The sequence below is a fragment of the Mirounga leonina genome, unplaced genomic scaffold, assembly GCF_011800145.1.
Source record: "Mirounga leonina isolate KUSES-001 unplaced genomic scaffold, KU_Mleo_1.0 Mir_53, whole genome shotgun sequence".
In the NCBI taxonomy this organism is placed as follows: domain Eukaryota; kingdom Metazoa; phylum Chordata; class Mammalia; order Carnivora; family Phocidae; genus Mirounga; species Mirounga leonina.
In genome coordinates, this window is record NW_023270807.1 from 62,997,420 (window position 1) to 63,023,241 (window position 25,822).

Here is a 25,822-nt window from a genome sequence, read left to right on the forward strand (position 1 = left end):
ACCATAATACCAGTGGGCTCCCAGGAAGATATCTTGGTAAGTAATTGTACACTTTTCCCCTCAGTTTCTAGCAGGAGACCACTTTAGCCAGTCAACACAAAGACTCAGTCCTTTCCTTGCATGACATTTTACCAGAGCAGGAGGCGCAAAGGAGGGTGGAAGATGGGAGTATTTTCCGAGAAATTCTCCAGTTTCCCACTCAACCACTGTGTGAAGAGGATCTGTTCCCTGTTAAATTAATTAAACAAGGAGGTCATTAAAGTGAGGTGGCTCTAATATCTTGGTGGCCTACATGAGCAAACCGAAACCAAACCTAAGCCTAGAAATGCTTCAAGGTTATGAAATTGAAATCTAAAGACAACCAATCACAAATAGCCAACAAGCCTTTCCCAAATAAGGCAACTGCTTAAGCTGTAGCCAATCAAATAATTTCCTTGCTTTGCTTCCACATCTGTTCTATGAAAGTCTTGCCCCTAGCTCCTATCAGTGGAGTTCTCCTAATCACTTCCTGTCTGGTGTTGCCCAACTGGAATGGATGTTTGCTTAAATAAATGCTTCATAATTTTAATGTGCCTCAATTGATCTTGTAACTCCCCTGAGTGTGAGCTGGCAGTTCAAAGAGGAGTCTGCAGATGGACTGTTTCTTTACGAAAGCCTGAGTATCCCTCTTGCAAGCCAATGGGCTCACTCCAACTCCTCCCTGCTCTTTCTGTGCTACACAGCACTCAGTTCAAACATAAATCATATATGCAAATGTGCACTTGCTTCAGCTGTTCACATGATACATTCATGCATCTGTTCTTGTGCCTTCCCCTTGTCACTTAAAGGCAGCCCCAAACTCATCCTGACATTTTGCTGAAATTTCCTATCCCATCTCCCCAACTGCCTCCTCAAAGTTTCTCTCGGAATATTACTCCTTTAGCTTCAATTCATCCTATTAATAGCAAATGTTAAGTGCTGGGCCACGGGCTAGTCAGCCTCACCAGGGGCTGGAGTAATTCCCCAGAGCAGAAGCCAGAGACATCAAAGGCAAGCAATGCCCAAGTCAGAGTTGTTTCCACATAATAAGTGGACCCTGTGAATTTGAAAGAGGTGGTTTAATCTTCTCAGTGTACATAATCATATATGTAGACATGAATTAATCAGAGTTATTTTCCCCTTCTAGATCCAAAAAAAATTATCTTGACTCTGGGAAGGGAGGTACTTCCATTAGTCTGCCTCCGGTGACCTGAGGTACACCCCACCCCTACTCCCGCCATTTCAGAGCAAGACTCTAGGGACATCCCCAGTCCTGCTGAAGTGGAACAAAGAGGCTCCCAAGTCATGTTTCCCCGGTGACCATAACTGGTAGTACGAAAATTATGTCCTAAATCTACATCTGTGACTCACAGTCAGATGAAATATAAGATTCATAAAATATATATTGGAACCAGGGTGGAGAAATGATAGTGCCTAATTTGATTTTATGTGTCATAGTGGCAAGGACAGTGTACTTACAAAAATGTCCTCCATTAAATTCCTGTAGTAGAAAGAGTAACATCATTTTATTTTTTTTATTTTAAGGATTTTTTTTTTATTATTTATCTATTTAACAGAGATAGAGAGAGAGCACAAGCAGGAACAGCGGCAGACAGAGGGAGAGGGAGAAGCAGGCTCCCCGCCGAGCAGGGAGACCGACGCGGGGCTCGATCCCAGGACCCCGGGATCATGACCTGAGCCGAAGGCAGGCGCCTAACCGACTGAGCCACCCAGGTGCCCAAGAGTAACATCATTTAAAAAATCGTGTGATACAGAGTATCATGACATGACACCATTCTCCCCCACTCACTCATCTTTTACAAACAATTCTAAGAGGCTAAGGTTTCATTTATCACCTAGATCTGAGGTAATATATTTGTAATAAATAAAATTCCAGCCCAGGGGGTTACAGACTGAATGTGTCTCCCTCAAAATTCATATTGTAGGAGAGGAAAAATATCTTTCTAAGTTCTTGCCTAGAGCCCTTGTAACAAAAGACAGATTAACAAGAGAAAAACAAAAAGAAGTGTTTTTTTTTAACATGTATACTCCGTGTACACATGGGAGACACCCAGGGAAAAATCTAACTCTCGAGGTGGCTTAGAATTCAGGCTTAAATACCATCTTCAGCTAAACTTAAAAGGAAAAAAAAAAGGCAGATGGGGTGCATAGGTGGCTCAGTCGGTTAGGTGTCTGCCTTCCGCTCAGGTCATGATCCCAGGGTCCTAGGATCGAGCCCCGCATCAGGCTCCCTGCTCAGCGGGAGTCTGCTTCTCCCTCTGCCTCTCACCCTGCTCATGCTCACTCTCTCGCTCTCTCTCGCTCTCAAATAAATAAACTTTTTAAAAAAGGAGGAGAAGAAGAAGAAAGAGAAAAGAAAGGGTGTTGGGGAGGCCAGTTTCAGGTAGGCACCTTCTCCATTGGTCACAGTCTCTTGTGATTTCGAGACAACCTTCTCTTCCTGGTGCAGAAGGAGATATCCTTACCACTGGGATTTCCCATATAAATGTAAATTTCCCTTACAAAAGTTTAATTTCTACTCCATTTTCTGAGCTTCTCCTATGTCTGCTGTTTCTTAATCACCTCAAAATAATTCTTATGCCCAAGAGGCATATTTTGGGGTGGAATATTCTGTCATTCTTCCATAAACTGAAACCTAATCCCCAATTTGATGGCATTTGGAGGCAGGGCCTTTGGGAGGTAATCAGGAGATGAGGGATTAGTTTCCTTATAAGAGAGATTCCACAGAGCTCTCTCACCCCTCTACCATGTAATAGAGGGCTCAGTGAGAGGGCTGTCTATATATTAGAAAGCAGTCCTCACTAGACACCTGAATCTGCTGTTGCCTTGATCCTGAACTTCCCTGCCAACAAAAGTGTGAAAAATAAATTTGTTGTTTATAAGCCACTTAGTCTATCATATTCTGTTATAACAACCCAAACCGACCAAGACACAAGGTGTAGACATATCTAGGCCTGCCCTTAGACCCCGATTAGGGGGGTTCCTGGCCTGTGCCTTACCACCTGGGCTACCAGGATGCATCTCCTCTGTGACCAACACTGGTCAAGCCCCCGGAAGATGCTTCTCCAACATCTCTCACCCTTCGTACTCGAGACAAAAGGCACCTGAGTACAAATGCCAGGACAGTTAGTGGGTTGTGGGAAGCACGTGAGTGGCACAAACACTTAGGTTAGAGAAAAACAAAACAAAGTAACTTACCAATCCTTCCTCTGAGATACTGTGAGTGCAGGAGGTTCTTGCATGACAGACTGTAATTTCCCAGGAGGCTGAAGGCCCATTTCCTTGCTTCTCTTCATGTTCTAATTTGTGGTTCTGGAGGTTCTCATGACTTAGGGTGGTATTCAACACAATTGACCATAACTACTAAGGAACATCTTGCGATATTAAATACAAGTTTGCATACTCATAAATGTGCTGTAACGGGCATGAAGCATGATACCAATTTCTTATACTGGACACCAAACACAAGAGTTTAAAGTGCTTTGTTTTTACTAAACTATTCAACAGCATTTAACTAAATTTTTAAAAAATATATCTAAAATGTCAGATTTATGGGGCATGTGGGTGGCTCAGTCGGTTGAGCAACTGACTCTTGGTTTTGGTTCTGGTGGTGATGTCAGGGTCATGAGGTTGAGCCCACGTAGGGCTCCATGCCCAGTGTAATCTGTTTGTCCCTCTCCCTCCCCCTCTGCCCTTCCTCCCACTGGCGGGCACAGGTGCACTCTCTCTCTCAAGATAAAATAAATAAAGGGGTGCCTGGGTGGCTCAGTCATTAAGCATCCGCCCTCAGCTCAGGTCATGATCCCAGAGTCCTGGGATCGGGCCCCACATCGGGCTCTCTGCTCCACCGGAAGCCTGCTTCTCCCTCTCCCACTCCCCCTGCTTGTGTTCCCTCTCTCGCTGTGTCTCTCTCTGTCAAATAAATAAAATCTTTAAAAAATAAATACATACATACATACATAAATAAATAAAATGTCAGATTTATATTTTTTAAAGATTTTATTTATTTATTTATTTGAGAGAGAGAGAGAGAGAAACAGCATGAGAGGGGGGAGGGTCAGAGGGAGAAGCAGGCTCCCCGCTGAGCCGGGGGCCCGATGTGGGACTGGATTCCAGGACTCCGGGATCATGACCTGAGCCGAAGGCAGTCGCTTAACCAACTGAGCCACCCAGGCGCCCTCAAATTTATTTTTATTAAAATGTTGATATTGGTTAATAATTTGTTCTTTACTTCTTAGTAATTTTGAAAATTTTTTGAAGAAAATATTATTTAATATATCTATTCCAAAAAGTTAATTTTTCTGTTTTGTATTTATTTTAATATATACTTGAATGTAAATCTATTCAAACAGTATTTGAACACAATTATATTTCTTTTTTAATCCTTCAGATCATTGCCAAAAATCTTGATAACATAGTGATTTTGCTAAAGTAAAAGTAAGAAAAACAGATTAACAGAAACATTTATAAATTATGTGTCTTTTTTGGTCTTCCCAAAAATCAGTAGCCCATCAAAAGGACATTCAGACATGTGCAATATCATTAGATTTAGTCATATTTCACCAACTTTCTGCATATAAAAGCTATTGCCTTAAGTATGTTTTATTTTTGTCATTATGAGGCTTTATGTGGAAAGATAAAGCAAATTTTATTTTAGTTGTTAGCTTGATTTATAGTTTTTAAATACTTAGACACTTGGAATGTACCTCCATTTGTATGCTGGCCCTGTATGTTAGTGACCTAGGATGAATTAGGTGCCTATTATTAATTCATCAGAATTAAGAGCAGTATATGCCTGGCACATTTACTCAAATGGAAATCCCTGCAGTCATTCAGATATAACAGATGCCCTTTTAAAAATGAAGTTATTCTTGTAAATTCTCCATTTATAATGCTGTCTTATGATAGGATGTCATGGACAATAATAGATACACCAGAGACATCCTTTGTAAAGTTATATACAGGAAGGTCATATATCATAAAGGAAAGAGAAAAACTTAGCAAGAGAAGGAAAGCAGATAAATTGAAGTAGACATTTTAACTGTTGTTGAAAGGCCCATATCAATGAGCCCATAATAGATAGGAGGGTAAGATCTTGTTAGACTTAATAGCCAGGGAAATGTGGGGCACCTGGGTGGCTCAGTTGGTTAAGGGTCCAACCCTTGATTTCAGCTCAGGTCATGATCTCAGGGTTGTAAGATCTAGCCCCATGTCAGGCTCCATGATGGGTGGAGCCTGGTTAAGATTCTCTCTCTTTCTCTCTCTCTCTCTCTCCCTCTCTTAAAAAAAAGGCGGGGGGGGCGCCTGGGTGGCTCAGTTGGTTGAGCGACTGCCTTCCGCTCAGGTCGTGATCCTGGGGTCCTGGGATTGAGTCCCACATCGGGCCCCCAGCTCGTCAGGGAGCCTGCTTCTCCCTCTGACCCTCTCCCCTCTCATGCTGTTTCTCTCTCTCTCTCTCTCTCTCAAATAAATTAAAAAAAAAAAAGGCAGGGAAATAAACAATCAGTCATTTCTAGAGACTTAGAAACACCATGGAAAGGCAGGTAAGAACTTATTAATAGAAAATGGGAGCAAACATGCAAGGGAAAGAACAGGAATCAAGAAGTGTTGGGCACTCACCATGTGTAGGCCCAGTGCAAAGCACATAACGGACCTTGATACCTTCAGCTACATGACCCACTAGCCTTTTTTTTTTTTTTAAGTAAACTCTGTGCCCAACGTGGGGCTCGAGCTCACGATCCCGAGATCAAGAGTCACATGCTCCACCGGCTGAGCTGGCCACAGGCCCACACCCATCAGCCTTACTAGGATTTACTACAGTAAGGCTGTACAAAGGAGACTGCCTGAAATACCTGCTAATGCCTAGAGGGCAAAGCTCCAACTTGTGAGGAAGCAGGCCCCACCTGTGCCCACCCGGCCCCATGCAGCAGCCATTTCATGCCTCTGTGCTTTTGCACATGCTTTCCTGTGGCTGGGTGCCTTAAGTCCACTAGCAAACTCCTACCCATCCTTCAAGCCTCAGCTCAAATATCACCCTCTCTGAGAAGTCTTAGCAAATTCTGCTGGGCCCAGCATGTTTATTTCCTCTTTCTGCTTCCTTAAAGCCCTTCATATCATTATACATATTAAAACATACCATGTTGCATTACAACGATCTGTCCTTTTGTCTGTCTCCTCTGGACAGTAGCAGCTTCTTGTGGGCAGGGCAATATCCGAGCACCTATATAATAGAGGCATACTGACTGAGAGAATAATTGAGTGAACAAATATACACAGGTACTATATACCAAACAGTGACCTGTAAACAACAGACAGGTAAACAGCTAGTGTGTATCTTTCTTACACCCGAGTGTATCTTTTTTTTTTTATTCTTATGTTAATCCCCATACATTACATCATTAGTTTTAGATGAAGTGTTCCATGATTCGTTGTTTGTGCACAACACCCAGTGCTCCATGCAGAATGTGCCCTCCTCAATACCCACCACCAGGCCAACCCATCCTCCCACCCCCCTCCCCTCTAGAACCCTCAGTTTGTTTTCAGAGTCCATCGTCTCTCATGGTTCGTCTACCCCTCCGATTTCCCCCGCTTCATTCTTCCCCTCCCGCTACCTTCTTCCTCCTCTTTTTTTCTTCTTAACATACATTGCATTATTTGTTTCAGAGGTACAGATCTGAGCACCCGAGTGTATCTTACTTACGTTTTAGTTCAGCCTGCTGGAGGACTGAGTGTTACCCTCTTTTTCGTGGCAATATCTTTGAGACTAAAGGAAACAAGTGGATGATTCAAATGACTTATGTATGACACATGTCAACTTACGATATGACAACACTCACTTTAGACCAGTGCATCCAATAGAGCATTCTGCAGTGACGGAAATATTCTGATTTTGCCCTTTCTGATATGGTAGCCACTAGCCACATGCAGCTATTGAGCCCCTGAAAAGTGGTAAGTGCAAATGAGGAACTGAATTTTATATTTTAATTGATTTAAGAGAACTACATGTGGCTGGTAGCTTTAGACAATCATTAACCCACAAGATAGTAGGGAAGTTCTACCTCATTATCACTTTTCTGTATAAAAACAAAAATCAGCCACTGACAAGCTGATTAACCTTTCTGTGTCTCATTTTAGTTACCTGTAAACCCAACAAGAGGAACTAGAGGATAGAAGAAAGACAGCTCAAAGCTCCATGAATGTACACCTCTGGGCTCAGTTCTCTTTCTGCCACAGCAAGCCCTCTGGAGGGGCAGCTGAAGGGAGCACCCCCCACCTCACCCCTTCCCAAAGTGGGAGGGCAGACAAATGCTTATGCGCCCATCCACGTGGGTGCAGGGGTTTCCTCCAGAGAGTTATAGATGATAGGTTCACTCCAATCTCTGAGTCAGAGGATCATGCAGAAAACACCTAACGCCTCTGGGGGAAATCCTAGATGCTAAATCTTACAGAAGAATGGAAAAAGGTCTCACTGGCGCACAGCAATGCATCTTCAAGCCCTTTCAATTCTTCATTCGGAGTGGTCTGGGGTCACTTCCTTCATCAGGGATAAGCCACTCAGCTTCTTTCCCTGAGGCTTTTTTTGTGCCTGGAGAGAGTGAAGCTTTGTAAATCCTGCTGTGCTTGTAATCAGGTTTACTAAGCCTGATTATCTAATTTTCACCTGCAGAAAGAAAGCATTTTGCAATCGCTCATCTCCAAGGAAAGGAAACGCCGTATCCCTCCCCAGGTTCTCTGAGACAACAGGGCTCACGTGACCACAATAGCTTGGAAAGACCCAAACAGCTTTTTCTTACAAGGGACGGAGGGGGCGCGGGGAGGGGAACAATGACCACACCACCAACCCCCTGAGGACAGACAACATGGGTTGGAGAGAAATTGTGGCGGGGGGGCGGGGGGGGGGCGGGGGGGCGGACAGCTGCTGTAGCTCTAGGCTAGGCCTGAACTTCTCAAATTTGACTGAGTATCACGATCACCCCGGAAGGCTTGTTAAAAGATGACTGGGCTCTGCTCCAGAGTTTCTAATTTACTAGGTCTGGGGCAGGAGCCTAGATTGTGCATTTCTAAGTCCCTCAGTGATGCTAATGCAGATAACAATCCTGCTATCACACTTTGAGAACCACAGCTCCAAGTCACGGCTTCAGCCTCCAGCTGCTTTTCGTGCAGTTCCATACAGGGTTCGAGTCAGTTCCTCAAAATGAAAAGATGTTTAAGTGTGTGTGCACGCTGACAGACGGGGCTTAGTTTTATGTTTCCCCACTGTCCGCTCCCCCACCCCCTTGTGCCCAGACCCAAGCGCAGCAATGCAGAATGTATGCGGGTGGCATCCGGTGGGTATGAATCTCTGGAAGGTCTTTCCATCGATTCAGTCCCATGGGCAGCACCCTTGGCTGGAAAGCATGGTGGCCAAGAGCACTCCTATGCACAGAGGGACTGCCTTCTCTTCAAAGGGTCACAGCCCCCCAGCAGGACGCCTGTCAAAGAAAGAAGAAAATTCATAAATGTGTAAGGGCTTTTGACAAAGGTCTGCCTTGGCCATGCACAAGAGAAAGTTCACACTTCCACAGACAAGCCATCAGGAAGGATGACAAAACTGTCCAGTTCACTGAAGGGTGTTAGACACCTTGTGTGTGAGCAAAAATCTGGAGCTCATCTTTTCTTTTTCTTTCTTTCTTTTTGCTAACATTTATACGTTACTTACCACATGCCATGCACTGTCCTAAAGACTTCACATATATTAACTCTTAATTTTTGGCATCCTTTAAGATAGCTATACTTTTATTCCCATTTGACAGTTAAGGAGACTGAGGTGTGAGGTCAAATGATAGGGCCAAAGTCACACTGCTAATAAGTAGTAGAACCAAGATTTGAATCCAAGAATCAAGAATCCATTCTAGAGAACTCTGTTGTTTTCTGTTCATCCATTTATTCATTTGTCTTGAGGAAGATTATTGACAAGAATGGAATACTTGTGTGGCCAGCATATACAATTCCCAAGAGGAAATACTAGTTGAGAAACAGCCTCAAGATATCTGTTGCTGGGTAAAAATGGAATCAAGATAAAGTGAACTGGAACTGGAAGATTTCAATGGATCCTGACAACCAGCTTCATGCCCCTAGCTTCTCTCACTGGACGGGAATATTTGTGTTGACCAGCCAGCCAGTGTTGAAGACATGGCCAAATTTTTATCCAGGTTCTTACCTGAATTTCTTTCTAATAAGCATCTATCCTGCCCCTGCTATGTGCAAAACACTATGCTAGATATTAGATGGTAAAGGTGGGAAAAGAGAAACAAAATATGGTTATCACCCTCTTGGAGTTCACATCTGGGAGGGGGTAGAAAGGTAAACAGCCAGCTAGCAAACCATTATTTATCTTATATTGTGACAATTTAGTCTGCTAGTTGAGATTTGTGAGTGCCTTCCCACTTTCACCATAGCCTTGATGGAGACATGGAAAATAGCTATTTATTTGTGTCAGGTACCCTAATGTGTACATTGCACAGTTAAAAAATTTTTTTTAATATACACCATTTTTTTTAGATTTTATTTATTTGAGAGAGTGAGAGAGAGAGCACATGAGGGTGGGGGAGAAGCAGACTCCCACTGAGTGGGGAGCCTGATGTGGGACTCGATCCTGGGACTCTGGGATCATGACCTGAGCCAAAGGCAGTCGCTTAACCAACTGAGCTACCCAGGTGCCCTACACCAACTTTTTAAAAAGATTTTATTTATTTATGGGGCACCTGGGTGGCTCAGTCAGTTACGCGTCCAACTCTTGATTTCAGCTCAGGTTATGATCTCAGGATGGTGAGATCAAGCCCTGCATAGGGCTCTGTGCTCAGTGGGGAGTCTGCTTGACATTCTTTCCCTCTCCCTGTGCCCCTTCCCCTGCTTGTGCTCTCTCTCTCTTTAGATTTATTTATTTGAGAGAATGTGTATGTGAGCGTGAGTGGGGAGAGGGGCGGGGGGTGGGGTGGGCGGGGGAGGCACAGAAGGGGAGGGAGACGGACAAACAGACTCCTCGCTGAGCAAGGAGCCCAATGTAGGCCTCTATCTCACAACCCTGAGATCGTGACCTAAGCCGAAACCAAGAGTTGGAAGCTCAACTGACTGAGCCACCCAGATGCCCCACAGTTAATTTGAATGCATATATCCCATGCAATATTTGGACATACTTATACTAAAAAAGTATTGGTCGTTCATCTGAAATTGTAACTTAATTGGGCTCTCTGTATTTTTATTTGCTAAATCTTGCAGCCTTGTACAGATTATCTTTAATCCTCATGATAATTGTTTGAGGTAGGCACTATTATTATCTATCTTTTACATATCCAGAAACTGAGACACAGTCAGGTTAGGTAATTGTCCAAACGTACACATCTCTTAACATATACTTAGAAACCAAGTTCTTAGGCCACTTTGTTTCTACCAATGGCCAATTTTATGCATGTTATGTTGATAACTACAATCATCTGTTTCACTGGATCTCATTTTCTGACCTTGTTCTCAAATTAAGCAAAGCTCTTGGTCCTGCTTTTCAGAGTTAAAAAAAGAGATTCATGTGTTATGTAAAGGAAAGATAGGGATAGCATTTCTTCATTATGGAAAAAATCAGATCCATAATTTTTTTTTTTTTAGATTTTATTTATTTGAGAGAGAGCACAAGCGGGGGGTGGGGCAGGAGAAGCAGAGGGAGAGGGACAAGCAGACTCCCCACTGAGCGTGGAGCCTGAGATCATGACCTGAGCCGAGGTCAGACGCTCAACCAACTGAACCACCCAGGTGCGCCCAGATCCATAATTTCTAAGAAGGTGGTGTGGCTTATTGAAACACAAGGGAATGAAGACCAGATTCTGGAATCACGTGATGCCAGAGGAGGAGAGAGCCCTACAACTCAACAAGAAATCTGTTCTAGGGGACAGATGGCATTAACAGCATTACAAGCTTACATTCTGGAACATCTGAGTTTGAAATTCTTCAAACAGCAACAGCCTTGTTTCTTTGTACGACAATTAAAGCCACCCGACAGTGAGGAAGTGAATTTAGCTTGGTTCTTTGTGATATTGATCCTTTCAGCTCTGCCTCTGACTCCCCTTATCAGTCATTTTCCCTCAGATGTTAAAATGAAAACAAAGCCTATCTAATAGTGCGCCAAAGCATTGGAAACACCACTGACCTTGACTCTAGACTCAAAGCAAAGGTGTCCCCTGCCCTGTCTCCATCAAACATCAATGGCTTATCAAAAGTTCAACATTTAGTTAGTAGCAGTGAATTTTAAGGTTACTAACATATGACACAACTACTTACAGTGGCTTTTATTTTTTCCAAATTTTTTTCTCCCTTAGCAGAAAAAGGAGTTTTTATGACCAGGCCATAAGATCTGCTTCTATTCAAGCTCTAATTATATTGGATTGAGCCATATGAAATTGCTATCTTTGTAGGTTAAAAATTATCAAATATCAGCAATCTCATATGGTTCACCTAATATAAATACACAGATAATATCTGCCATTTGCAACAACACGGATGAACCTGGAGGGCATTATACTAAATGAAATAAACCAGACACTGAAGGAAAAAAAATGCATGATCTCACTTATATTTGGAATCTAAAAAAGTCAAATACACAGAAGCAGAGAGTATAACAGTAGTGACCAGGAGCAGGAAGGTGGGAAATAGGGCGAGACTGGGAGCAAAGCTGCAGTTATGTACAATGAGTGAGTCTCCAAAGCTAATGTACAGCATGATGGCTATAGTTAATAATACTATACTGAATAATGGAAATTCGATGCAAGAGTAGATTTCAGGTGCTATCATCACACACACAGAAATAGTAACCATGTGAGGAGATGATATGTTAATTAGCTTGACTATAGCAATCATTTCACCATGTATATGTATATTACATTATTGTCTTGTACACTTTATTTCTGTGTGTTGTACACTTTAAATACAATGTTTATTTAAAAATAAAATTTTAGGGGTGCCTGGGCGGCTCAGTTGTTTAAGCATCTGCCTTCAGCTCAGGTCATGATCCCAGGGTCCTAGGATCAAGCACCATGTCGGGCTCTCTGCTCAGACGGGGAGCCTACTTCTCCCTCTCCCTCTGCTTGCAGCTCCCCCTGCTGTGCTCTCTCCCTCTCTCTGTCAAATAAATAAATAAAATCTTAAAAAAAAAATTAAAAATACACATATTTTAAAAGATTAAAAAATTACACATGATATATAAATAAATACAGTCCTCCTTCATTCCCCCTGGTCATTTTAAGAATAATGACAAAAGATTCTCTAAAGGTTCCTAGTTACCTATACAATATGCAAACAATATAGATCTTAGTAAATTGTGGGAGAGCAGAGAATAAATGGTGGCAAGGGAGCATTCATGGAAAATTAGAACAAATTATAGATTCAGAGCTTGAACATAATTACACAAAACATGAAAAGCTGCCCCTGAGGTTATTCCAAAACACATGGTTCAAAGAACAGAGGATATCCCTGGCCAAAGAACTTTTCCTTTTCATTTTACTAGTAAGTTATAATTTTGGGGGGGCGCCTGGGTGGCTCAGTCGGTTAAGCGTCTGCCTTCAGTTCAGGTCATGGTCCCAGGGTCCTGGGATGGAGCCCCACATCGGGCTCCCTGCTCTGCAGGAAATCTGCTTCTCCCTCTGCTCCTCCTCCCACTCGTTCTCTCAATCTCTCAATTTCTCTCTCAAATAAATACATAAATCTTTTTTTTAAGTGTTTTTGACAACTTCTGAGGCCTTCTCTGAATGGCATGGAAAAGCTTCAATACAATTTGTAAAGGTGTCTACAAATACTAAGAAATATTGAAAATTACCTGTTGTTTTTGGCATAATAGTAAAGTCTACCTGCTGGTTTTCTCCAAGTTCGGTACCTCTAAGTTGTATACCTTTCAGAGCTGGTGGGGGCCAGTCTTAGGATGGCTTTTAGCACAAACGTCACATTTTTGAACAGTGCTCTAAAAATTGGGACCCACAATATACTTCTGGGTCCACTTAAGAGTAGTATCTTAGGGGCGCCTGGGTGGCTCAGTTGGTTAAGCGACTGCCTTTGGCTCAGGTCATAATCCTGGAGTCCCGGGATCGAGTCCCGCATTGGGCTCCCTGCTCGGTGGGGAGTCTGCTTCTCCCTCTGACCCTCCTCCCTCTCATGCTCTCTGTCTCTCATTCTCTCTCTCTCAAATAAATAAATAAATAAATAAAAATCTTTAAAGTTATAATTTTTGGTTTGTCCTTCAGGCTAGTGTACTGAACAAATAAAAAGCACATTTATTTTTAAAAACTGTCATGTCCCCCAATAGAATTGTTGGTACTTAAATATATTTGTGCGGGGGGTGCTGAGAGTATTTCTCATTGTTTCATGTTTTGGATCACTTGCTTCCTTGTATGTTATTGGCGTTGTCATCCCTATTGACTCTAAGATCCTTTTAACAGTGAACATTATTAGGTTTATGCAACTCTGAGGGAACGAGTCATAACTATGCAATAGATTTACTTTGTTATGGGTAGAAGGAAAGAAGCCAGCAGCATCTGCTACAGGTTTTTCGTATCCTAAGGTGATTGCCATAGGAATCTATATTTAGATATTTAGTTAGCGTTCAACAAATTTAGTTTATTTGCCATAAATCAATCTAGACCAGTAATCCCAACTGTGGTCCAAAGAATGTTATTTCTGAAAATACTTGTGGGATACAGTTAAACTAGTCCTTAGAGGAAAACGTAATACCTTTAAATGCTTGCATGAGAAAATAAGAGAGGCTAAAAGTTGTTGAGCTAAGCATCTAAAGAAATTAGAAAAAATACAACAAAATAAACTGAAAGAAAGTAAAAGGAAGGAAGGAAGTGATAAAGAAAAAAATAAATCCATTAACTGGAAAACATGTATATCATCAAAGGGATTTTTTAAAAGCCAAAAGTTGGGTATTTAAAAACACTATTAAAACTGACAACCTCTGGGAAAAAAAATGGATTCAGGAAAAGAAAAAAATAAGATGGAAACAAATACACTAATATTTTAAAAGATAAAATATTATAAACAATTTTATGCTATTTAATTGGGAAACGTAATGAAATAATTCATGGAAAATTTAACTTAAAACTAATTCAAGAAGAAATAGAAAGTTTGGGTAGTCCTATTTTAAAAAGATAATAATTTATGGGTGCCTAGGTGGCTCAATCAGTTTAGTGTCTGACTCTTGGTTTCCACTCGGGTCATTATCTCAGGGTCCTGGAATCAAGCCCCACATTGGGCTCCATGTTTTACAGGATTTCTTCTCCTTTAAGTGCTCACTGTTCTTGGTCATGCCACTTTGAAGAATGAAGAGGTAGACCAGACAGAGAGTGGTGGGCTGCAAAGCAAAGTTTATTGAGCAATAGTAAAGTTTATTGAGTGATAGAATACAAAGCTCCCAAAGAGGGAGGGGACCCGAGAGGGTTGCCACTGTTGTTTCTAAGTCTAGGGATTTTTAATCTGATTAAAGCCCTTCCAGGGCTCCTCCAAGGATGGTGTAAAATCCTTTTAAGGGTAGTTTGCCTTTCTTCCAACTATCCTTCATTACATGCTCAGTGCAGTCTGCTTGTCTCTCTCCCTCCCCCTCCACTTGTGCACGCTCGCACTCTCTCTCAAATAAAATCTAAAAACAAACAAAACAAAACCCCATTTTATTTATTATTATTATTTTTTATATTTTATTTTTAGGTAATTTCCACACCCAACATGGGGTTTGAACTCACAACCCCAAGATCAAGAGTCACACACGCTCCACTGACTGAGCCAGCCAGGTGCTCCAAGAAACCTACTTTAATTATAAATTTCATAAGAGAATTTTTTTTAATGGCCAAGCTGGGTTTATACGAGAATGGTTTAATATTAGAAAATCCAGGGGTGCCTGGGTGGCTCAGTCAGTTGACTGACTCTTGATTTCGACTCAGGTTATGATCTTGGGGTCAATCCCATGACCCCAACATCGGCTCCACACTCAGCAGGGAGTCTTCTTGAGATTCTTTCCCTTTTTTGCCCTCCCCCTCTGCCCCTCTCCTCATGCATACTCTCTCTCAAATAAATAAATAAAGTCTTTTTTAAAAAAACCCATGAACACAATCACAACATATTAAAGGAGAAAAACCATGTGATCTTCTCAAATACATGCAGAAATGGTGTTTGAGGGACACCTGGCTGGCTCAGTTGGTGGAGTATGGGATTCAATCTCAGGGTTGTGAATGTGAGCCCCATGCTGGGTGTAGAGATTACTTTAAAAAATAAAATCTTAGGGACGCCTGGGTGGCTCAGTCGGTTAAGCGTCTGCCTTCAGCTCAGGTCATGATCCCAGGGTCCTGGGATTGAGTCCCACATCGGGCTCCTTGCTGAGCAAGGAGCCTGCTTCTCCCTCTGCCTGCCTCTGTCTCTCTCTCTCTCCGATAAATAAAATCTTAAAAAAATAAAAAATAAAATAAATAAAATCTTAAAAAAAAAAAAGAAATGGTTTTGATAAAACTCAAAATTCAGTCCTTCCTGCGGCGCTTGAGGGATCATGGCTGATCCTTGCATGAGGCAGATCAAGATCAAAACTGGTGTGGTGAAGCGATTGGTCAAAGAAAAAATGATGTATGAGAAAGAAGCAAAACAACAAGAAGAAAAGATAAAAAAAACGAAAGCTGAAGATGGTGAAAATTATGCCATTAAAAAGCAGACAGAGATCCTGCAAGAGTCTCAGATGATGATCCCAGATTGCCAGCGCAGGTTGGAAGCAGCATAAACCGATCTTCTGCAGTTATTAGAGAGTGAAAAAGACTTGGAAGAAACTGAGGAATATAAGGAAGCATGTTTAGTCCTGGATTCAGTGAAGTTAAAAGCCTGAAGTTTTTCTGTACAGGGTGTTTTCTGCATTAAATCCTGGGATCCATTCCACAGTTCATTATTTTTGACCACTGCTGTATGTTCAAATAGTATGAGAATGTGGTTCTTTTTATGCAGTTGCATATATTTTTCTTTGCCTAATTTAACGTGCCAAATAAATGAGTTCGTCTAAAAAAAAAAAACAACTCAAAATTCATTCATGATTAAAATCTATAATATTCTAGGGGCACCTGGGTGGTTCAGTCAGTTGGGCATCCAACTTGATTTTGGCTCACATTGGTCATGATCTTGGGGTCCTGGGATCAAGCCCTGTGTCAGGCTCCCCGTTTGGCAGGGAGTCCGCTTGAGGATTCTCTCTCTCCCTCTCCCTCTGCCCTCCCCCGCCCCCACTCAAGCAAGCGCTCTCTCTCAAATGAATAAATCTTTTAAAAAATCTATAAAATATTCTATAGCAAAAGAAATATAAAAGGGTGCTTCTTTTTTTTTTTTTAAAGATTTTATTTATTTATTCATGAGAGACAGAGAGAGAGAGAGAGGCAGAGGCAGAGGGAGAAGCAGGCTCCCCGCGGAGCAGGGAGCCCGATGCGGGACTCGATCCCAGGACCCTGGGATCATGACCTGAGCCGAAGGCAGACGCTTAACCGACTGAGCCACCCAGGCGTCCCAAAAGGGTGCTTCTTAATCTGGAAAAAAGAAGGTATGCCAAAACCTTTAGCAAATATCACTTTTTTTTTTTTTTTTAGAGAGAGAGAGCAGGGCGGGCCATGGGGGGTAGTGGGTTGGGGAGCGACACAAGGAGAGAAAGCAAGTCTCAAGCAGGCTCCACACCCAGTGCTGAGCCCAACACATGACTTGATCTCACCACCCTGAGATCATGACCTGAGTCAAAATCCAGAGTCCAATGCTTAACTGACTGAACCACCCAGGCACCTCATGCAAATATCACTTTTAATAGAAAAAAAAGCATTCCTTTTAGAATCTAAATGACCCTCCCACTGCTTTTGTTCAACATTGTACCAGAGCACTGAACCAACAGTGAGATAAGAAGATTTAAGAAGTACAAAGATTAGAAAAAAAAGCTGTTAGACACATGAAAAGATCCTCAGTATCACTAATCATTATGAAAATGCAAATGAAAACCACAATTAGGTTATCCCCTTACACCCATTAGAATGACTAAGATCAAAAAGCCAAGAAATCACAAGTGTTGGTGAGGATGTGAAGGAAAAAGAACCCTTGTGCACTGTTGGCAAGAATGTAAATTGGTGCAGCCACTATGGAAAACAGTACAGAGGTTCTTCAAAAATTAAAAAAGTAATACCATATGATCCATAATTCCATTACTGGATATTTACCAAAGAACATGAAAACACTAATACAGGGCGCCTGGGTGGCTCAGTTGGTTAAGCGACTGCCTTCAGCTCAGGTCGTGATCCTGGAGTCCCGGGATCGAGTCCCGCGTCGGGCTCCCTGCTCGGCGGGGAGTCTGCTTCTCCCTCTGACCCTCCCCCCTCTTGTGCTCTCTCTCTCTCTCTCTCTCTCTCTCTCTCGCTCATTCTCTCTCTCTCAAATAAATCAAAAAAAAAAAAAAAAAGGAAAACACTAATACAAAATGATATATACACGCCTGTCTATTGTGGCATTATTTACAAGAGCCAAGATATGGAAGCAATCCAAGTGTCCACTGATAGACAAATGGATAAGAAAGATGTAGTACATGTATGTGTATATGTGTGTGTGTACACGTACATACGTGCACACATACACATACACACAGTGGAGTATTACACAGCCAGAAAACAGAAGAGATCATGCCATTTGCAACAATATGGATAGACCTAGAGGGTATCACACTAAGTGAAATAAGTCAAAAATGGAAAGACAAACACCATATGATTTCACTTATATGTGGAATCTAAGAAAACAAATGAGGGGCGCCTGGGTGGCTCAATCAGTTAAGCATCTGCCTTGGGCTCAGGTCATGATCCCAGGGTCCTGGAATGGAGCCCAGAGTCAGGCTCCCTGCTCAGCGGGGAGTCTGCCTCTCCCTCTCCCTCTACTCCTCCTCCCCCTGCTTGTGCTCTCTCTCACACTGTCTCTCTCAAATAAATAAATATTTTTAAAAAAATAAGTAAAAAATAAAAAAACGAATAAATAAACAAAAGGCAGAATCAGACTTATAGAGAACAAACTGATCGCTGCCAGAGGGGAGGGGGTGACAGGATGGGCAAAATGGATGAAGGGGATTGGAGGACACAGGCTTCCAGTTATGGAATGAATAAGCCACGGAAATAAAAGGCACAGTGTAGGGGATACAGTCAATGGCATTGTAATAGTGTTGTATGGTGACAGATGGTGGCTACACTTGTGGTGAGCATGGCATAACATATAGAGAAGTTGAATCACTGTGTTGTATACCTGAAACTAATATAAAATTCTGTGCCAAGTATACTGAAAAAAAAAATGCTAAAAAAAATAGAAACAAAACTATTATCATACACAGATATGATTGTCCACATAGAAAGTCCTAAACACTCTACGGAAATATAAAACCATTCATGTATAATTAATGAGAGCACAGTAAGGTGGCTGAATAAGAGTTCAACTTACCAAACTCAGTTGTATTGCTATACACTAACAAGAAGTGGTTAGAAAATACAACTGGGGGGGGGACACCTGGGTCGCTCGGCTGGTTGGGTGTCTGCCTTTGGCTTGGGTCATGATCCCAGGGTCCTGGGATCAAGCCGTCCATTAGGCTTCCTGCCCAGCAGGGAGCCTGCTTCTCTCCTTCTGCCTGCCGCTCCCCCTGCTTGTGCTCTCTCTCTTTCTCTCTGACAAATTAAAATCTCCAAAAAAAAAAAAAAAGAAAGAAAAAATATAACTGGGTACAGACAGACAAAGCTAATGTGTAGTAATAGAGGTCAGAATAGTGATTCTCTTTTGCATTGTTCACTGGAAGGAAGCATGATAGAGCCTTCTGGTGTGTTGGAAATACTCTATATCTTTTTCTGTATGGTAATTATAGGAATGATACATATGCACAAGGTCACTGAGCTTATACTTAAGGTTTGTGCACTTTACTATGTAAGTTTTACATCAGTAAAAAAGTTTTCAAAATGTTACTAAATGATACAATCTGAAATGGCAAGAAAAATATATGGTACCCAGGAATACATAGTCTCCCCCTAAGTCATGGTGTTTCACATTACACAGTTTCAGTCATCTGTAGTTAACCATGATCTGGAAGCAGATGATCCTCCTTCTGACAAATCATCAGGTCAGTAGTATCTTAATGCTACAATGCCTATATCACGCACCTCACTTCATCTCATCACATAGGCATTGTATCATCTCACATCAACACAAGAAGGATGAGTATAGTATAAAATATTTTGAGGGAAAGAGACCACATTTACATAACTTTTATTGCAGTATATTATTATAACTATTCTATTATATTATTAGTTACTGTCATTAACCTCTTACTGTACCTAATTTATAAATTAAACTTTATTAAAGGTATTGTATGTATAGGCAAAAACTGGGATTGAGCCCCGCATCGGGCTCCCTGCTCTGTGGGAAGCCTGCTTCTCCCTCTCCCACTCCCCCTGCTTGTGTTCCCACTCTCGCTGTGTCTCTCTCTGTCAAATAAATTTAAAAAAATCTTAAAAAAAAAAGATAAATTATTGAAAAATATTAAAGAAGTTCTAAACAAAAGGAGATATAGGTCATGTTCATTTTATTGGAAAACTCAAGATTATAAAAAATATTGATTAGTTCTAAACTAATGCAAATTGAAGAAGTCAGATAAGGGAGTGTTGAAAGATAAACTGAGGCAGGGGTGCCTGGGTGGCTCAGTCGGTTGAGCATCTGATTCTTGGTCTAGGCTCAAGTCGTGATCTCATGGGTCCTGAGGTTGAGCCCCACGTTGGGCTCTGCACTCAGTGGGGAATCTGCTTGAGATTCTCTCCCTCTGCCCCTCCCCCCATGCACGTGTGTGCAATCTCTCTCTCTCTCTCTAAAATAAATAAATCTTTAAAAATTTTTTTGGGGGGCACCTGGGTGGCTCAGTCGATTAAGCGTCTGCCTTTGGCTCGGGTCATGATCCCAGGGTTCTGGGATCCAGTCCCGCATTGGGCTCCCTGCTCAGGGGGGAAGCCTGCTTCTCCCTCTCCCACTCCCCCTGCTTGTGTTCTCTCTCTCTCTCGCTGTGTGTCTCTCTGTCAAATAAATAAATAAAATCTTTTTAAAAAATTTTTTTTAATAAAAAAGATAAATTGAGGCATATTAAAAATTCTAAGAGTTTATTTCAACAGAAATCAGATTTGAATCAGACAGCACCAAAATGGAAGTGGTTTTGAGCACTCCACTGACAGGAGCTCAGGGAAAGACCTACGGAGGAAAGGCAGAAGCAAAGTAAGGAAATAATTGACTGGTTATAGCTTAAAGCCTACTTGGCTGTTTTTGATTGGTCATCCTTAGTATTTTGGTCTCATAACCTTGAGGCATTTACAGACTTAGATTTGCTCATATAGGCCACCATGGCATTAGACCCACATCAGTCTAATGGCCTCTTCAATTTAATTAACAGTAAGCGATGGGAGTACAGGGGGGAATGGTCTGCCAAATATCAAAACTTATCACACAGCTGTTTTATTAAGACTGTATATAAAAAAAAAAGACTGTGTAGTATTGGTAGAGGGACCAATGGAATATAACAGAGAACTTAGCAACACACACACACAGATACTTGACATATGACAGAGGTGTCATTCAGGTCCCTAATGAAAGAACACCTAGAGAACTGTGATCCTTATGGGGGATAAAAAAAAAGATGAAATTGAATTCTTCCCTCACACCACACATAAAAAACAGTTCCAAATGGAATAGACTTAAATATGAAGGATAAAACTCTAGAACTGTTGAAAGAAATGAGAAGATACCTTCATGACTTTCAAGGTTGGGAAATTTTTCCTTTTTTTTTAGAAATATTTTTTTATTTTTTATTTTTTTAATTTTTTGGTAAGCTCTATGCCCAACATGGGACTTGAACTCATGACCCTGAGATCGAGAGTCACACACTCCACCGACTGAGCCAGCCAGGCGCCCCAGGAAAGATTTCTTAAACAAAAACTACAATGCGTTAGCCACTGAAAACAAGACTGATAGATTCAATTACGAAGGCCATCAGAGTATACGACCCCAAAATATGCAACTTTGGCATAAGCGTTATTTGGGGCTGAAGGCAACTGAAAAACAGCAAAGGCAAAGCTTTCCACCCTCCTGCTTTCTACCTAAAAGCAGGCTGTATAAATTTTCCTTTATGAAGGCGCTCCCCTTACTTCTCCCAACCCGGAAGAAAAGAACTGCCAGAGACACTCTTATCACCCCAAGACTGCATGAGATTGAGTCTGCATAACAAAGGTTACTAAAATAGTCCTTCTCTTCCATTAGTTCCCCCTGCCCCCGTATTTATCTTCCTGCAATTTACTACCCCTAGAAGCCTAAACTGTTTTCCTTTGTCTTGCCACTTCTCCACAATTTATTGCCCTTTGTTAAGATAGTATTAGATCCCCTAATTCTAACCACCCCTTTGAGCTGCTCATCACAGTTCTCCTGTGTGTATGTACTTTGCACACATAAACAAACTCTGGGGGTTTTTTCTCCTGTTAATCTGTCTTTTGTCAGTTTAATTTGAAAGATCCCAGTTACTGAATATAAGAGGATGAAGGAAAGAAGTTTTTCACCTCCCCTATAATTACATTAAAAATAAGAAGCCATTGGGGTGCCTGACTGGCTCAGTTGGGAGGAGCATGTGATTCCTGATCTCGGGATTGTAAATTTGAGCCCCACGTTGGGTGTACAGATTATTTAAAAATAAAATCTTTAGGGGCACCTGGGTGACTCAGTCGTTTTAGCATCGGACTCTTGATTTTGGCTCAGATCATGATCTCAGGGTTGTGAGACTGAGCTCCTTCTCAGGTTCTGCACTCAGCACAGTCTGCTTCTCTCCCTCTCCCTCTGCTCCTCCCCCTGTTCGCACATGCTCTCTCTCTCTCTCTTAAATACTTCTTTAAAAATAAATAAAATAAAATCATTAAACAAAATTGGACAAAACAGATGAAGAAACAAAAACTGCCAACAAGCAAATGAAAAGATGCTCAACTTTATGAGTAATCAGAGAAATGCAAATTAACAGCACAATGAGATACCATTACACTCCCACTAGATTAAAATTGAGAAGCATGACAGTGTAAAGCTGCACTTACTAAAAGAATATGAACCAAACTGGAAAGCCTCACATACTGCTTGGTCAGATAATAATCATTTTGGTAAACAGTTTGGCTTATCTTATAAGGCTGAACATACACGCACACTCAAAATTCCAGTAATTTTACTCCTAAATCGATGCCCTCTGAAAATTTTGGCTTAAATAAATTTGAAAGATGGTTCATGGATACATTTTCTAATATAGTAAAAACAAAAACAAAAAATCAGAAAAGTAGCCATAGTCCATCAACAGAAGAATAAAAATAAATTATGGTAAAGGGGTGAAAGGGAGTGGGAGGTACAGGCTTCCAGTTATGGAATGAGTAAGTCAAGGAGATGGAAGGTACAGCACACAGCATATAGTCAATGGTATTGTGACAGTGTTGTATGGTGACAGATGGTAGGTACATTTGTGGGGAGCACAGCATAACGTATAGAGAAGTTGAATCACTATATTATACACCTGAAATTAGGGTAGCATGTGTATCAACTGTACTTCAGCTAAAAAAAAAAAAAAATACTGGCCACCTGGGTGGCTCAGTTGGTTAAGCAACTGCCTTTGGCTCAGGTCGTGATTCTGGAGTCCTGGGATCGAGTCCCACATCGGGCTCCCTGCTCAGCAGGTAGTCTGCTTCTCCTTCTGCCCCTCCCCCCACTCTCTTTCATGAGCCCTCACTCTCTCTCTCAAATAAATAAATAAATAAATTTTAAAAAAATAGTCCATTCCAAAAAAAGAAAGCAAGCAAGCAACTAAGCAAGGGCCTCATAAACCCAAATCAGGAGCACGGTTACCAGGATCACTACACGGCTGAACTCCATGGGAGCCATTTCTGTTGCAGGTCTTGTGCATGATGCATGCAGTGAGTTCCTAGAGTTCTGGTGGTACTTGTGTTTACCTTCACCGGGAAGGCAAGTGAATGGAAAAGGAAACTACACAGAAAAGTGGGCAAGGGTATAAACTGGCAAATCAAAGAAGAGAAAATCTGAATGATCAACAGCTATACAAAAAGATACTCAATCTTTATTCCAATCAGGGAAAGTTTACAAGTTAAAACAAGGTGCCATTTTCCATCCATAGGACTGACACTATTTAAAAATCTGATGACAGGGCGCCTGGGTGGCTCAGTTGGTTGACCTCAGGTCATGATCCCGGGGTCCTGGGATAGAGCCTCCCATCGGGCTCCCTGCTCCGCGGGAAGCCTGCTTCTCCCTCTCCCACTCTCCCTGCTTGTGTTCCCTCTCTCGCTGTCTCTCTCTGTCAAATAAATAAATAAAATCTTTAAAAAAAAAAAAAAAAGAAGAAATGGAATGAATCTCAAAAATAAAGTGAACTGAAGAAAATATCACATTTTATCTATTCAATTTTTTAAAATTAAATAATCTCTCATATATCTCATTTGTGTGAGATAACTAGAACTTGTTACTTGCTTGTATTGTTTGTGTGTGGGCAGGAATGATCTGGAAGAGTGTGAAAAATTGATGATTCAGGAAAGAGCAGAGCCAAAAGAATAAACTCCTTGAGAAGGTGAGAGGAGATGGGGTGCAGAGTGGAGGGATGGGGCTTTGTAATGGATTGTTCTTAAAATATTTTTGGTGATTAGCTAACCTTGAGGTTTGGGATAAGCAAGGTGAGGCAGTGGAAAGGAACTTTCTTCTCCAGGTAATCTTTCTCCACTTAAACAAAGAAATAAATAAGCAGGGGCGCCTGAGTGGCTCAGTCGGTTAAGCGTCTGCCTTCGGCTCAGGTCATGACCCCAGGGTCCTGGGATTGAGCCCCACATTGGGCTCCCTGCTCGGTGGGGAGCCTGCTTCTCCCTCTCCCTCTGTGCTCTCGCTCTTTCTCTCTTCCAAGTAAATAAATAAAATATTTTAATAAAAAAAAAAAAGAAAGAAGCAGTAAATAAGTTGTAAGAGGAAATATAAGAAAATAAAATCCAGCCTGTAACAATGTTGAGAGTATGGACAGTGAAGCTGCTCCTCCTGCATTAAAAAAATAAATTTATCTACAGGCCCCAACCAAAGGCACCATCTGATTTACTCATCTCTTTACATAAGATTAATTATTTGAGCTAAATTAAAATTCTCATCTTGTGATCTGAAGTAGCATAGCCCTGTTGACTGAAATGGGAATTTGGTCCACTAGGTGGTCTGAATTTGTGAAAACTATAACCCCCAAAACACACTACAGCCAGGACCACCTGCCCAGGTGAAAAAAGAATGGGATGTTTCCTTCTTTTTTTCTTTTGTAAGTGGGCTCCACACACAACATGGGGCTTGAACACCTGACCCTGAGATCCAGAGTCACATGCCCTACCAACTGAGCCAGCCAGGTGCCCAAGAAAAAAATTACAAATCACAAATATATGTACCCCCAGCCCCCCACATACTACTTGTTAATCTCACAGCAGTTTTTAATATTAATTAGCATTTTAAGTTAAAAACTAACTTGATTCATCTAATGAAATGTCTCTTTTTTTAAAGGCCAGTGACCAAGTTTGGTCTGTGTAACCCATTTTCCTTGTATTCTTTTATCTCCTCCTGTAATCATGCACAATTATACAGTAATTTTGTAAGTTTATAATAATACTGATAAACCCCTATTACTGGCAGATTTAACAATTTATCTGTAATCTTCTCCGAAAGTAAATGCAACTGTATATCACCCAAAATGTCAACAGTATAAACTGAGTTGACAGTTGTACGAAGTTGTATCATTTCAACATTTGAAATAATTTGTAACCCCTTTCTTACTGTTTGAATGCAACCAAATAGCCACTGTGTGAAGCAATTAGGAAGCAGTGGAAAATAATGTGTAGCAGACTTAGAGCTGGTGAGGACGGGAAAGAGAAGGGAGGATGCTCTGATAACAGAGGGGGGGATCGCTATTTTTAATTTAACAGCATGTATCCCCATAAGCATTAATGTGGATATGTATAAAACAGGTTGTCCCTTGGAAGTTCTTTCTTTGGTTTCTGGTTTATCTTTTTACGTTGCAAAAGGGTTTGTTTCCACAAGGTCCATGGCTAAGCAGTCTTTTCAGACTTTTTTTTTTTTTTAAGATTTTATTTATTTATTTGAGAGAGAGAGCACATGAGAGGGGGGAGGGTCAGAGGGAGAAGCAGACTCCCTGCCGAGCAGGGAGCCTGATGCGGGACTCGATCCAGCGACTCCAGGATCATGACCTGAGCCGAAGGCAGTCGCTTAACCAACTGAGCCACCCAGGCGCCCTTTTCAGGCTTTTTTATTTGGCCATCTAATCAGCTACTGCATGAGAGTTATGACCCAGTTACCTTTTAATCAATTTATTCTTGAAAAGATGTTGTGAACTTACCTTATTTTATTAGTAAGTTCTGGCAGGTATGTACATTTTTATGGAGGCAACGTTATAACTCTCAAAGATGTTCAAAAGGGTTTGTGACCCCAGAAAATCCAAGGACACTGCATGAAGATAAGCTCTCTTCAGCCACGTGGAAACACGGCTCCGGCTTCCGGGCTCGAATCCGCTGGGGCCTGTCCTCTGAGCAGTCCTCCGAAGCGCCATCTCCAGCAGGGGTCGCTGCGCCGCCGCCGCCGCGCCCGTGAGCCCCGCCCGGCCCGCTCTCGCCGCGGCGGCGCTGACGGAAGGGGCGGGGCATGG

General features: G+C 41.7%; 1 long non-coding RNA gene, 1 other non-coding gene and 1 pseudogene across 3 annotated transcripts; 1 reads left to right on the plus strand and 2 right to left on the minus strand.

The window, feature by feature from the left end:
* On the minus strand, window positions 1–25,682 carry LOC118001560. Of its 2 annotated transcripts, XR_004676736.1 has the most exons (6): window positions 25,517–25,682; window positions 7,509–7,624; window positions 6,740–6,802; window positions 6,176–6,259; window positions 3,238–3,367; window positions 1–228 (listed from the first exon to the last, which is right to left on the minus strand). It is a non-coding gene; the product is annotated as an uncharacterized LOC118001560 (long non-coding RNA). The 2 variants fall into 2 exon arrangements; XR_004676735.1 differs by lacking the exon at window positions 25,517–25,682 and having other exon boundaries at window positions 7,509–7,777.
* Window positions 15,590–15,919, plus strand: LOC118001559 (annotated as a pseudogene).
* On the minus strand, window positions 20,948–21,020 carry TRNAE-CUC. The gene has a single exon. It is a non-coding gene; the product is annotated as a tRNA-Glu (tRNA).
* Window positions 25,683–25,822: the final 140 nt, after the last annotated feature.